The sequence below is a fragment of the Lissotriton vulgaris genome, unplaced genomic scaffold (assembly GCF_964263255.1).
Source record: "Lissotriton vulgaris unplaced genomic scaffold, aLisVul1.2 SCAFFOLD_353, whole genome shotgun sequence".
NCBI classification, from domain to species: domain Eukaryota; kingdom Metazoa; phylum Chordata; class Amphibia; order Caudata; family Salamandridae; genus Lissotriton; species Lissotriton vulgaris.
In genome coordinates this window covers 13,975-26,517 of record NW_028244383.1, presented here as the reverse complement: position 1 = coordinate 26,517, position 12,543 = coordinate 13,975, and positions in this window count along the sequence as shown.

Below are 12,543 nucleotides of genomic sequence, written 5' to 3'. Positions count from 1 at the left end.
CTCCTGGACGGACCAGATGAGTTACCTCCAATAAATGGTCCGGGTGGAACTAGATTATCAATCAGTGGGGAACACATGTCCCTTCATTAGGGTATCATCCTGGACGGACCAAATGATGTACCTCCAATTACTAGGGTAGCCTCCTGGACGGACCAGATGGCCTACCTCCAATAAACGGTCAATGAGTGGGGAGCATATGTCCCTTCATTAGGGTAGCCTCCTGGGCGGACCAGGTGAGCTACCCCCAATAAATAGTCAATCAGTGGGGAGTGGGTAGGCCTGACGAATCATAAAGGGGCATAACCTACCCTTTACTACTTGCAAAGACTAGACAGAATATTTCTATTCCACGTTATTTGCAAACAGAAAATACCTCAAACGAACAATTCCTTGGACAACAATGTCCAGTCAATCAATCAATCAGTGGGGAGAAAAACAGGCATGACGGATTACAACGGGGACAAACGTCTGCATTACCTGCCCTTCGCTATCTGCAAAGGGAGACAGAATATTCCTATTCGTCTCTGTTTGTGGACAGGGAAGATCTCAAAGAGCAACAATCGATATTCAATCGATATCAAACAATCAGTGGGGAGAAAGGTAGGCATGACGAATCATAAAGGGGCATTACCTACCCTTCTCTATCTGCAAAGAGAGACGAACGTTCCTATTCGCCGCTGTTTGCAAACAGAGAATGTCTCGTTCTCAAGAAGAGAAGCAATATTTCAAGTAGCAACCAAAGCTAAATGAACCAATAACCAAACAATATCAGTATTTAAATACCGATTCCAATACAATCAATCAAACAATCAGATGGATAAAACCATCCTACCAATCAGGCGTAAAACGCCCTACTTAATCTTACCCGGGCCGGACCATGTGGACAGTTCTTTGTCTTCCTCCTCCAGCGCCCGATCGTTCTCTTACTCTACGCAGCATTCCTGTGGGATTCCAGTCAGGACAATAGGTCACTCGAGAGAGGTCCATTCAGAATCGGTGAAGTTCATTCGATCGGCAGCCGGACAAGGGCCCTCTCAAGGCAGGTATACTCCAATCATTTAGATGTTCACCTCGTCGTCTGGATCTCTCTTACTGGACCTTATGTCACTGATGGACCCCGCGTTGGGACGCCAATTGTAAAAGGTGAGCCCATATTACTATCGATGCCCGGGCTGCTGGCGCAAGTCGCCTCTTAGTTCCCATTCTGAATAGTTACCAAATAAAGAGACGGGCGCTGGGAGCAGGAATCACAAGAACAGAGTTTTATTTCTCATGAGGAGAGCCTGTCATTTCGGACACGAAACACAGTGTCTTTCGGGAGGTGCTCTAACAAGTTCTCTGAGACATCGCTTTTTATACTTTACAAAACATTCCTTATTACAATAACGACATTGTGAAACAAGGGAAAGACATCCCCATAATCCTTGTGTCAATCCCACCCCCCATACATCCACAATAGAGGCCCTTAGCCTGCCAATAAGAGGAGGGGGCAATCACGCAGCTGAGTGTTCCACCGATTCTTTGGATGTGTGCGCCTGATCGTACCCCAGGGGGTGGGGAGGCCAGGATCAATAGTGGGTCCTTTGAAGAGGAGTGACTCCATACACTAAGGGGCAGTAAACAATATCTCCCGGCTTAGGCGATGGCCTCGGACCTGTGTGGACAGTCAATCGCGGAGGGAGGGTTTACCAACAGAGGGGTTATTCATGAAAGGAAAGGAGGTGTTGGTCAGGCGCGGCCGTGACTCCCAAGGACAGGGTCATGCGGACTTGTGCATGTGAGAGAGGGGCAGCCGGGGTGCGCGGAGGAAAAGGGTCATTTGAGAGTGGGGGGGGTGTTCAAAATGCGCGCAGGAGGGAAGCCGGGGATTTCAATGAGCAGGCAAAGAGGCCATGGTGCCTAAAATGGCTGTCAGGTACATGCGGGCATGGGCCTTTGCTGGTGGTGTGATGCGGTCAACGTCTCAAGACATTCATGGTGCGCACAGGGAGGGGAATGGGAAAAGACAAATGAACGCCGCTTATGTACATCAATTTCGTGAATTTCCACAGGGTCACTACCCATGCAGCACTTATACAGTCTGCGCCCTCACAACTGTGACTAAGAATATCATCTTCAATGCAACCTTCACATGGGAATTTAGTAAACACACAAATTGTAATACAACAAATTGCATTTATATGATTACGTGTCCCTGCAAACTCAGATACATAGGGATGACTACACGTCCGGTCAAAGTGAGAATCACGGAACATCACAGTAATTTCTGGTCTTATAGAGGGCTTTATTAATTCCAGAACCTCCAAAACCCTGTACCTGATTAGGGTTGTTTCCATAGCCTTCAGGTGTAGAAACTGACAAGCTGCTCAAGTTAGGGTACCCACTCCATGATGACGCCCGCAGTAGAGAGAACAGCACAATGGCTAGCCTCACTCATGTGAGTGGTTCAGCTGATAGCAATCAGGAGTTAACGAGGAGTAGCAGTGGGTATTTAAACTGAGCTTTTTCACTACACCATACCTCCCGGTCCCGGCAGCAGTGGGTAGGGCCTTGGACACATTGTGTACTACGCAAACGTGAGTACTATGTTAACCTTTATGGTCTGTTGATGTTCCACACTCCTAACCCCTGTTAATGGGTTTCCTAGCCAGTTTAAAACATTCAACTACTTAGATGCACTTTCCCTACCTCCTCTCCCTTTTTTTGTTTATTTAGCACAACTTCAGTAACAAATATGAAGCCTGTGTTGTTCCATTATAACTGGGATCACTTTTTAATGCTGTGGGCAATGTTAATGAACTACCCCTGAATGATGTTCACTTCTCTATGTGCCAGATAGCGTGATATATGAGCATGTCACTTTATGTTCCAAGGAGACCCACAAATCTAATTCTCTAGTTTATTAAAAAAAAACACTATTAACTTTGCAAGCTGACAGCTTTTAACTGTTCCTTTTTGTAGGAACTAGGTTCACCAGGTCCCCGGGGGGTAGCTTGGACCGAGCAGGTAGGCACCCGAAGCTTATGTGTTAAGCGACTACACAGCACACTCATCCACTGAGATAATAAGTGCACACAAAGACTGAGGCCACACCAGTATGTTTGATTCAAATAATTAAGTTTTATCTGAGATCAAGATCAGAGCAATCAAGCATCACAGTAGTAGTAACTCATTACCTTTCCTTAAGAGCGCACATTCTTCATTGCTCGGCCATAAATACATAAATATTAAAAGTAAATAACTGTAGGCCTGGCTTCACTTTGCAATGAACATTTCCTGGCTGCAGGAATCAGCAGGACATTACATGAGAGAAAAAAAATGTCATTAATCAGGGTTAACCCTTGCAGCAACTACTTTGCATAAGACTGAACACCACCTTTTTCAAGGGTAAACATCTCATCACAGGCCAGGCAATATCTCCTTAGGTAGGGAAAACCTTTCTTTAAGTGTATAACAGTTAATTAGCAGAGGGAAAAACCTTCCAGTAGGCAAAGGGAACCCAGCATCAGGTACAAACATGTGCATTTCATTAAACATAGAAGCTGGGCTCAGGCTTATCGAACATTTCCTTGTGGCCACTAATACCCCTTCACTTAACCAGACCACTACTCCCAAATAAGGGGTCAACTCTTCTGATGGGGTAGTCACTAGAGCCTCCCTGGGGGCTCTCCAGTTGTTACAGGCTCCTGCCCAGTCCACCGTACTCAGTGGGCTTCACGGGGGCCAACAGGGCCCAAGACAGTCATCCCCGTGGGAGGTGCGAACTCGGGGCCTCCTCCGGGCCTACCGCCCTCCTCCCCAGGGGGGTTTACCTGTTTTCTTCGGCTCCCACAGGAGCCCTTGCGTCGGTATCCGGTGGAGCTGGCAGAGGGGGAGGGGCTCGCTTTGACTCTCGAGCCCCCCTCACGGGTATTATCGGCCTCACTAGGGCTCAGGATGATCCGGGGAAGCCCGCGTGGCTCCAGCGCTCTTCCGGGGCCTCCCCCCTGCCCCGACGTGGTTCTGGGCTTCCTCAGTGCACCTTGCGGGCCCTGGGCCAATCAGGTCGCAGCCCTGTGGGGGTGTGGAGCCGGCCACCAATGACAGCGCGGCCGGCTGGAGGAGCGATTTCCTGGCCAATGGCGGGCAGAACTGGCGGACAGTAAGCCCCCGAGCCAATCCAAGGCTCGCTTGAGGGGGGCTCGACCAATCAGTGTGCGGCAGGGGCGTGGCCCAGGACCAGGCTGTCGGCCCCTGTCACGTGATGGTGATCACGGCTTCCAGGCCTAGTCGGGCCTAGTACAGCCTATCAGGGATTCTGGCTGCCCTCTCCTGTCACCGAGGGCCGCCCCAGGGGCACAGTCAATGGCGCTGGCACCATGGTCACGGGGTTCAGCTCCCTCAGACGCCTCAGGTGGATTCTGAGCAGCTCTGGGCTGGGGCGGTGAGTTTTCACTAGCGCCTCAGCAAGGGCGTCGGCGCTTCGGGGCACAGCGCGCTTCGGGCCGGTCAGCGTTTGAAGCGCTCAAGAGGCAATGGCGCTTCCCTAGGGGCCCAGAAAGGAGCGTTGACGCGGCAACACAGCTCAGTGAGGCAGTTCAGGCAGACAGGCAAATCCGGGGATAGCGCTAGTAGATGAGAGCGCTTAGCAGGCAGCTCAGAGGCTAGCGCTGGGACAATGGTAGCGCTTAGCAGGCAGTTTGGGTCAGACGGAGCCGCCAAGGGGATCAGGCAGGAAAGCGCAGGGACCCAGATGAAGACAGAGTGGCACAGCCCAGTACCTGGTTGATCCTCAGTAGTCCTTGGGGGCATAGAAAAGGGGGTCTTCTTGGCGTTTGTTGGTTCCTTCGCCCTTGTGAAGAAGGTTCTAGGTGTCTTGAGGAGGAGGGGGGTTGTGAGTTGAAGGCGTTCCTCACCAGGTCACTTCAGGTGGTCCCTGGTTTCCGCTCCCGCCGTGCCAGATTAGTGGGCTAGTCCAGTGTTCCTTACTCCGCTTGGTGGGCAGCGCCTAAACCCTGTCACACCCAATGGTATAGGTTCCTGACTAGGCACTACCGCCTAAGTCTCCTGCGTAGGGTCCCCCAGATCAGTGATGCCCCAACTGACTAGAAAGTTTCCCTCCCTTTTCTTTTATAGTGGCAGTTGGCGACCACTCCCCTATTCTGGAAGGTTCCAGGAGCTCCCTCACTCTAGCTATGGGCAGGCAGGCAGGCTGGCATTGCTACAATGTTTAGGGGATCCAGCCAGCTCCTTACTACTAGAGTGCGTCTAACAAGACCACGCTGCGGTAGCAGGGGTCAGTGGGAAGAGAGCACCTGCACCTTAGCATTGATTGGCCATGGGAAGGTGCCCAGAGACCTAAGGCCAACAAAAAGAAGGTATGAAAAATGAGGCAAAGGCGAAAAAAATAGGGAAAGACCACCCTAGGGCTGACAGGTCTAACACTTTTTATCTGCATACCCCTGTAGAATATGGGGAAGTTCCTCATATCTTGACCTGCCGGGGATTGATGAAGCAGTAGTATATACCAATTAGGGTGAGTCTTGTGTTCTTTCTGCAGTTTTTGGTTTTTAATACACAGGCTTGGTCACTACACACATGAGCAATAATGTGACGACTTCAATATTTGGCACCTGGTGTTTATATGCCTGTAACACCTCCCTACTGTGTGCTGTGATTTAGACACACATATAATAGGACAGTAGTATATTAATATGTGATTTTCTCTCCATAATAGGTAGAACCAGTACTATCAGTCATTAGACAGAGTAAATCATGGTGGCTTAAATCCCAAACATTAATTCATTATTGTTTTCCAGTCAACCTTAGTGTACAAAGTTTTTTACCTTTAGGTCCTGACGAATCGCCTCAAGACTTGTAGAATTGCGAAGAAACATGTTGACGAACCACATGGAAGAGCACTTCACCTAAAACATTAACTTAGCATTGTGCCTTTGCTCTTTATTTTCAGCCAAAGTGTCCCTCATCGGTAGCCCGTCAGGCATTGCAGCGCCGGCCAGACGAGGAGCAGCCCGATGATGGGTGTGTGAGGGCATTACATTCCATGGAATGGGCCTTCCTTAAGCTCTGTTCTTAAGGTAATCGGCATGGCGTTCCAGCTTTTGGCTGCTAAGTACCTAAAAGAACGAGCCCCCTTGCGGGCCTTGAATATTCTTGGGATGCTTACTAATGCCATGTCCCTGGATCTCAGGTTTCGTCATGTCTTTGATTCTGTAGCCTACTGTCCTTTTTATATTGCTAAATTCTAGATCATTCAGGAACAGCACAACTTTAAATTTCATTAAGAATGTGGGCACACATTCTTCTGTCTGTAGCGACTTAGTCCAGATGTGTAGAAGATCTTTAGATGTTTATTTGTAGTAAGTTACAAGTTATCCAGTTCAATCCAATACAAGACCCCACCACTAGTAGCCAGGTTGGTGCTCAGCCCTTCTCAACTGACATCTCTGGCTCCCAACATTCTGTAATACATCATTGGATGACCATTCCTCTGGCAGAGCAAGAGATTGCAGGCATAACAACAAAGCCAGGAAATAACACTGTCAGAGCAGCCTATCGGCACTGCCGGATGGGGATCAGTCCAACCCTTGAAGTGCTCAAAGGCTACAGTTGTGCAACAGGTCTTTTAGAGATGTAATATCCATTTAGTAGTAGTACAACAACATCCAGCATTGTCAGCCGCATGATGCAAAGAAGCACACCTGTAGTGATCCAAATGTAGGACCACAGTGGTATTAGGAAACTGACACAAAACCACTTAAAGCAAGAACAGATCGATGGTGTAGAGCAGAGTTTCCCAAATTGGGGTCCGTGGACCCCCAGGGGTCCTTGACACATTCCCAGGGGGTCGGTAGACAGCAGTTCTAAAAGCACAGCAAAGTTTCCTGTATAATTAGCAGCTTTCCAGGAACAATAAAAGTGTCAAGATAATGCCAGTGATTAATGTACCTGCTGGAGAGAGATGAAAGTTTTGCTCAGTGGCAGCTTTGACTTAACTAATGTAGCACAGAGGGTTAATATGCCTACTGCAAAGAACCTGTAACATGCATTTTATAAAGCAGTATTTTATGTGCATAGGTCCGTGGTTACTTCTTTTGTCACAGAGATTCTTTTGTTACTTTGCACTTCATACGAGACAATCGTAATCTAGCAGAGAGAAATATAAACTGTCATCAAAGAGCTGCTTGCAAACTGATTAGTTAGTTACTTATGTTTTTCCCCAGTCATTCATTAACCTGATGCTGTTAAAAAGCCTTGTACTGCGAAATAAGATGCAGCACCAACCTTCCCATTAAATGTTCTTTTTTGCAAATTCCTTCAATATAAAATACTAAGGGCCAGATATACGACCCCTTATTATATGCGCAAACGGGTTTGCGAACCCGTTTGCACATGCAAAAACCTATTGGGCCATGTACATAGCCTATTTCGTGAGTCACAATTTTTTTGTAACTCGCTAAATAGGTTTTACGACTTGCTATTTGGAAGGGTCATTCCCCTCCATATAGTGAGTCTCAAAACCATGTACAAATGTTTTGCAACCGCAATTACGGTTGCAAAAAACTCGCAATTACCACCTACTTCAAGTAGATGGTAAATTCAAGTCCCCTTTCCAAATGCATGGAAAATTCTTTTTTAAGTGCAGGCAGTGGTCCCAGGACCACTGTCTGCCCATAAAAAATTAAACAAAAACGTTTCATGTTCTTTTTTTTAAAAGCATGTAAATGGGCTGAGCGAAAGTGTAGTTTACCCGGTCCTTAGTTCGTGCCGTCTACGGCTTTTGCGAACAGCCATGTCGTCAGCTGCTTGCGGAATGGGCCTTCCTTAAGCTCTGTTCTTAAGGTAATCGGCATGGCGTTCCAGCTTTTGGCTGCTAAGTACCTAAAAGAACGAGCCCCCTTGCGGGCCTTGAATATTCTTGGGATGCTTACTAATGCCATGTCCCTGGATCTCAGGTTTCGTCCTGGGGTATATTTAGTCAGCAATGGTTGCAGGTATCTGGGGCTTTTATGTGAGAGGATGCGGTGACAGTAGCACAGTGCCTTGAACATGGTTCTCTTCTCCACTGGCAGCCAGTGTAAGGTGGACAGGGCTTTCTTCGAGTCAGCTCTCCTTGGAAGGCCGAGAACCAGATGTGCCGCAGCTTTTTGCATGCGCTGCAGTTTGGCAAGGCCTTTTTTGGACGCGCCCAAACACAGCACATTACCATAGTCTAATTGTGAGGTAATTACTGCGTGCACTAGGGTTTTCCTGGCTTTAGATGGAAGTAGATCTTTGATTTTTCTCAGTGTTCTCATGGCGCCATAACACTTCCCTGCTACCTTCCGTATCTGATTATCGAAAGACAATTTGGAGTCGAACCAGATTCCAAGGTTTTTTACCTCTGATTTTGGGTGCGGGACTTGCCTGAGTACTTCCGGCCACCAGGCAGATGACCAGATGGAGGGTGCTTTACCCACCACCATTACCTCCGTCTTACTCCCATTTGATTTGAGGCAGTGGTTCGACATCAAGTCGGCTACCTCCTCTAAGCATTTGGTAAAGCGGGTAGCAGTTTGAGATAACAGTACAATGAGCTGTGTGTTGTCTGTTTAGGACACTATCGACAACTCATGCTTCTCTACACATTCTGCTAGTGGTCCCAAATACAGATTGAACAGGGTGGGACTCAGATTTGATCCCTGTGGGACCCCTTGGGGCAGAGGGTAGCTATCAGACCTGAGCGTTCCTTGGGTGACTTGGAAACTACGTTCGTCCAGGAACGAGGTCATCCACTTCAGAGCGTTATTCCTGATGCCACATGCCTCAAGTCTTTGAAGTAATAAGGGGTGCGACACGGTATCAAATGCCGCGCTTAGATCCAACAAGATCAGCGCAGCTGTTTGTCCCTCGTCAGCATGTTTCCTGAGCGTTTCTGTTGCCATGAGTAACGCTGATTCTGTTGAATGTTCCATTCTAAAGCCTGACTGTGAGGGGTGCAGAAGGTCATTTGTGTTAATGTGGTCTACCAACTGTTTGTTAGTGATTTTTTCTGCGACTTTAGCCACAAACGGGAGCAGTGTAATGGGGCGCAGATTGTCTAGCTTGGTATAGTCTAGTGCTAGGTTTTTCTTGAGGGTTCTGACAATGGCTTGTTTCCATTTTTATGGAACTATACCCGCCTGGAAGGAGTGGGAGATAAGATCTGTGATATACGGTAGGATTATGTCTATCCCCTCCATCATTTTATCCGGTCGTGCCGGGTCTTGGGAGGAGCCGAACTTTATTCCTTTTGCTGTAGCTTTTAGAACATCCCTTTCCTGCATTCTAGTCTAAACTCATCCAGCGTAGTTCTAACATTGCTCACCGTTTTGGTGACCGGTGCAATGGTGCCAAGACGAGCCTCTTTAGGAAATGTATCATATATATTTGTTACTTTATTTGCAAAGAATTCTGCTGTCTCATTGCAGGACTCTTTCGTGGCAGGAGTATCCTCTTTCTTCTCTCCTTGATTTCTGAGAGATTTTAAAATAATAAACATTTCCTTCTGTGAGTTATGGGCTCTTTCTATTTTATCTGTATAGAATTCAGATCTGATTTTCTTGATCAGTGCATGATAGACTTTCAGTTTCAGTTCAGCTTTTTTATAGTCTTCTCTAAGATTATTGCAGTAGTTCTTTCTCCAGATGCGTTCTGATTTTTTACAAGATTTCCTAGCCTGCCTTAACTCGTCATTATACCAAGGTGCTGTTTCCCTTGGTCTTTTCGGGATTCTCGTGCTCCATGGTGCTACCTTATCTAGCGCATTGGTTACCCATGTCTCAATCTGTTCGTTGGCTCTGTTAATATCATTGTCCAACTTAGCCTTCTGCTCCTTTAAAGCTCGTGCAAATGAGGTGGCGTTAAATTTATTCCACTTTCTGGTGGTTATTTCCTCTCTGTGACCTTGTTCCTTCAGTTTCTGCACTGGTACAGTAAATGGAACCAAGTAGTGATCTGACCATGGAACTGGCCATGGTATTCCTACTTCTGTCTCCTTGCAGTTGGTAAAGATTGGGTCTAAGATGTGGCCCCCCTGGTGGGTTTGAGATTCCACTTTTTGCGCCAGATGCAGTGAGAGGAGGTCCTTACAGATAGCCCTAATTTCTGTCTGGATTTTCTTTATCATCAAAGTGTATGTTTAGGTCCCCCAGTATCAGAAAACTTATTATGTCTCAGTGCTGGATATACTATCCTGTCTTCCAGACTTGTTATAAAAGTTGTTATTTGGCCGGTGGTCGATATATAAGGAATCCCCCTAAGGTCTTGTTATCTGCTACTGACAGCGCAAAGAAAAATGACTCACAGTTATCCAGGCCAGTTTGTTGTACCTCACATTTTATCTCCTCTTTAAGGATTATAGCAATCCCCCCCACTCTTTGGCCCATCCTGTCTTGCCTAACTAGGCGGTAACCATTCGGAATGGCGACTATCGCATCGGGTTTTGAGTACTCATTGAGCCATGTTTCGGTTAGAAACAAGACGTCCAGGGATTTTTCACAGAGTAGTTCACGTATCTCATGTTTATGTTTGGCCATAGACCTGCAGTTTAGTAGTGCTAACTGTAATTTTAACTTCCTAGTCGTGAGTGTTCTACATGTGAATGTACTATTGCAGTAGCTACATGTTAGTGGCATTATGTCTGCATGCAGTACCAATATGTTTATTTAGTTCTAGCATTGCTTCTTTTGTAGACTTAATCCTCTCTAAAATCCTCTCGGAACCAGGGTTTCTGGCCCCTGGTCCCGGGCGGGCGCGGGCGGGCGCGGGAGGGCGCGGGTGGGCGCAGGCGGGCGCGGGCGGGCGCAGACGGGCTTGCCTTTGGCGCGCCATCGGCGTGCCCGCTGCATGCGTCTGCTGTGCGGTCGCAGGCACATTGCTTTATATAGGGGGAATTGAGGCGGAAGCGCCTCTGCCTGCTCGACCGGAAGTGCCAGGCTCTGCTCCGCCCTTCACACAAACGGCACACAGCCGGGGTGGACCGGGGCGGGCAGGCAAATACAGGTGAGTCAACTACTTCCCTGCTTAACGTTGTGCACGAGAAAGCTCTTACTCACGAGCTAGTGTAAATCTGTCTGATTACCTTCGTGCATGACAATGAACAAACAACTGTGTAGAGGGAGCTGTGTGCCAACGAAGGCAGGGAACAGGCACATCAATGTAGTGAAACTAATTTTCAACGTTGGCAGTAATCAGACACACACTCTGCCCTGTGAGGCTCACCTGTGGTGTGTCACCTGAGTGTGATGCTCACCTATGGTGTGAGATTCAACTGTGATGTGAGGCTCACCTGTGATGTGAGGCTCACCTGTGATGTGAGTCTTACCTTTGGCGTGATGCTCACCTGTGGTGTGAGATTCACATGTGATGTGAGGCTCACCTGTGATGTGAGGCTTACCTGTGATGTGAGACTCACCTGTGGTGTAAAATTCACCTGTGATGTGAGGCTTACCTGTGATGTGAGACTTATCGGTGGTGTGTCACCTGTGGTGTGATGCTCACCTGTGGTGTGGGATTCACCTGTGATGTGAGGCTCACCTGTGATGTGAGGCTCACCTGTGATGTGAGGCTTACCTGTGATGTGAGACTCACCTGTGGTGTGAGATTCATCTGTGAGGTGAGATTCACCTGTGATGTGAGGCTCACCTGTGATATGAGACTCACTTGCAACGTGAGACTCACCTTCGATGTGAGGCTCACCTGTGGTGTGAGACTCACCTGTGGTGTGAGATTCACCTGCGTTGTGAGATTCACCTGTGATGTGAGGCTCAACTGCGATGTGAGGCTCACTTGTGATGTGAGGCTCACTTGGTATGTGAGGCTCACCTGTGATGTGAGGCTCACCTGTGACATGAGGCTCACCTATGATGTGAGGCTTAACTGTGATGTGAGACTCACCTGTGGTGTGAGATTCACCTGTGATGTGAGATTCACTTGTGATGTGAGGCGACTCACCTGTGGTGTGAGGCTCACCTGTGATATGAGACTCACTTGCAATGTGAGACTCACTTTTGATGTGAGGCTCACCTGTGGTGTGAGACTCACCTTTGGTGTGAGATTCACCTGTGATGTGAGGCGACTCACCTGTGGTGTGAGGCTCACCTGTGGTGTGAAGCTCACCTGTGGTGTGAGGCTCACCTGTGATGTGAGGCTCACCAGTGATGTGAGGCTCATCTGTGATGTGAGGCTCATCTGTGGTGTGAAATTCACCTTTGATGTGAGGCTCACCTGTGACATGAGGCTCACCTGTGACGTGAGGCTCATCTGTGTTGTGAGGCTCACCTGTGGTGTGAGGCTCACCTGTGATGTGAGGCTCACCTGTGATGTGAGGCTCACCTGTGATGTGAGACTCACCTGTGGTGTGAGGCTCATCTGTGATGTGAGGCTCACCTGCGATGTGAGGCTCTTCTATGGTGTGAGATTCACCTGTGATGTGAGGTTCACTTGTGATGTGACATGTATATAGCCTGGCACCTGAAGGCTGCCAGGGCTCTAGGGTGCACTCTTTAATGAGTAAACTCTTAG